The sequence below is a fragment of the Podarcis erhardii genome, assembly GCF_964252035.2.
Source record: "Podarcis erhardii genome assembly, chromosome: 12".
NCBI classification, from domain to species: Eukaryota; Metazoa; Chordata; class Lepidosauria; order Squamata; family Lacertidae; genus Podarcis; species Podarcis erhardii.
In genome coordinates this window covers 10,652,434-10,655,282 of record NC_138513.1, presented here as the reverse complement: position 1 = coordinate 10,655,282, position 2,849 = coordinate 10,652,434, and the positions used below count along the sequence as shown (strand labels likewise).

General features: G+C 44.5%; 1 long non-coding RNA gene across 2 annotated transcripts in view; it reads left to right on the top strand.

The window, feature by feature from the left end:
• Positions 1-27: 27 nt before the first annotated feature.
• The window catches only part of LOC309326091, a 92,172-nt gene continuing 89,350 nt past the window's right edge, over positions 28-2,849 (top strand). The window contains exons 1-2 of one of the 2 annotated variants that reach the window (XR_014150133.1): positions 39-77; positions 126-747. This is a non-coding gene — a long non-coding RNA (uncharacterized lncRNA). Of the gene's footprint in view, positions 748-2,849 lie in introns of both variants that reach the window. The other variant, XR_014150132.1, reaches the window with a different exon arrangement.

Here is a 2,849-nt window from a genome sequence, read left to right as displayed (position 1 = left end):
CAGCTGCATAGAAAAAGCTGTGTATGTTCACATGAGAAGGGCCTTACATGGGTGTTACTGATAAATGTCCCCCTCAGGTATAGATATAGATATAGATATAGATATAGATATAGATATAGATATAGATATAGATATAGATATAGATATAGATATAGATATAGATATAGATATAGATATAGATATAGATATAGATATAGATATACCGGTAGATACAGATATTTTGTTCCTTCATTGGTTCATTTGTTAGCTGCCCTTCGCCCTAAGGTTCCAGGGCAAGGTTGCGGCATTAAAACACTGTATTAAAACCATATTTTAAACAGCCTACAATCGTAAGAAAAAGTGATTCCTAAAAACATACACACCTCAACTGTCAAAAGCCATCAGCTGTACTATTTATACACAACGCATGTATGGGGGGGAATGACAGTGAAGACCACTTTTCCGTTTGTTTCTCATTTTACCTCAGACTTCCTCTTCATCTATGAAGTAGCTGTTTGCATGAATGTAGGGAAAATGGAGGGAGCGTGAGGGAAGGGCAGGGAGAAATAGAGAAAGCATAAGAGAGAGTGGGAGAAGCCATACGTGTGAGGAGGACAACAATGCAGAGGAGAGATGGAAGAAGCGATTTGTGACAGGATTTTAGACAGAGGACTCTGAGGGCGCTGTGTTGTGAGGCAAGGAATGGACCCACGGCTGACCCTGGCACCAGAATGAGCAGATTCAGGAAGACGACAGCATGAAGGCAGAGTAAGTTTGAGTAATTATTGAATGGAAATTCAGTTGTTCTGCTTTCTGTGGTTCCCTTTTTTCCTATCTTTGTGGGAGAGAAAATGGGACTGGGGAAGAGAAAGTGGGCTAAGGAGGGTGGTCGCCTTTCTAGATTAAAAAGAAAAGCACCACTAACTAACGCCTGGACAAACTCAATATTTCATAGTTGAAATCATGGACACTCTTGTATACTAGAAATACCCCAGTTTTCATCCACTCTCTTGTTCTCTCTCTCACCACCACTGTTTCCTCTTTTAAAAAGTGTATGGATATTTAGGTGGCTATTTTTAAAAAGGCTTTCCCTGAGGTGCGGTATGGTCATTTTTGGGAATATTAACTGTATAGTTGCAAAAATGCTTTTATTGCTTTTGGTTTCCTTGGCCTGTAATATTTGGTATTTTATCTTCTTGTATGCTGCTCCTGGTAGCTTTTGTTTGTGAAGCTGTATATAAATCTGCAAATAAAAGTTGCTGTCGGCATCCATCTGTCTTGAGAGGCAATGGAGTGCGCTTCCGGGGGTTAAGTCATGCTGCTGCATTAGCAGCACCAAAGTGACTTCCCCAGGGAACAAGCCTGGGCAGTGTGTATGTAGGTGCTGCAATGCTCAGATGACAAGACCCCCTTCTTGGCCTTGCTGGTATGATCCAAAGGAAATCAGAGCAATACATTTGGCACCAACTTGGCTGCAGGAGTTCCTAGAATAAGACTTACATGGTGTCACCCAACTGTCTAAGGGACTCTACTCCAGATTTGTGTAGGGTTTACTTCTTAGTCTTCTCTTCTCCCGAATATATCCTGCAAAGCAGCGGAGGTTTAAGATTAGAACTTTCCTTTTTCAGATGAGCTACCTTCCCAGGTTGATGAGCCCCATCTGCCCCTCACTTCCCTCTACAACACATAAACCTCCTTCTTGACCATTGGACCATTGGTCTTGCCTGCTCAATCTGCTGGAGCCTGTCTTTGTATGCAGGGGAAGACCCTAACTCACTGGGAGTTTGAGACTCATCAGCTACCCTCACCTGGTAGCTGTTTCCCAGGGTTTGGCCACTGTCGTGTGCTGATAGCTTCTAGGAGCCGCAGGTGAGGACTGAGTGTAGGGTGGGGGAACCAAAGGTGGACAAACTAGCTTAGGAGGAGCATGGTATGTCCCCCACTAGAGATACTACTCCTCCCCTTACACCCTATAGACCCCAAATAAAAGTAAAATCAAACAAAATAATTGCACTGTAGAATGGTTAGTACAAACTTCAGTCTCACAGTGGAGAGACTGGTGTCAGTAGCCAATCAAAAATGTCCATTCAGTCTAACCTCAGTCCAACCCAATGCATTTCTGCTCAGTTATGTGTCCCAGTGTATTCAATGGGACTTTTATGCATGCATGCCTGGGAGTATCTGCAAGTGTACATAGGCTTGGGATGGAACTCAGGAAACTGCCTTATACCAAGTCACACCTTAGTCCATGGGTAGGCAAACTAAGGCCCAGGGGCCAGATCCAGCCCAATCGCCTTCTCAATCTGGTCAGTGGATGGTCCAGGAATCAGCATGAGTAGAATGTGTCCTTTTATTTAAAATGCATCTCTGGGTTATTTGTGGGGCATAGGAATTCATTCATTTTTTTTCCGTCAAAATATAGTCTGGCCCACCACAAGCTCTGAGGGACAGTGGACCGGCCCCCTGCTGAAAAAGTTTGCTGACCCCTTGAGCTTGTTTGGAGGTTCTAGCAGGGGAGCGCAGCTATCGTATACCCTTGACCGAAGAACGGTACACTCCTTCTATCTGGGATGGTCGTCCTCTTCCACCGAGCGTGCAGCTTCGGGAGGGACACATATGGAGCTGTGAGGGAGGAAGGGGACACCCGCGTAGCCAGCCAGATCAGCCGAATCAACCCTGGTGATGGGGTGACAGATGTCACAGCCAGATCGCCCTCACATCCTTTAGTGGTAGTATGGCTGTATTGGTTTTTGTAACATAAAACCATTCATTAACAATTATTCGAAAAGAAAAGAAAAGAAAAAGTTTGCTGACCCCTGCCTTAGTCCCTCTAGTTCAGTACTGTATACAGTGACCGGCACTGATTCTCC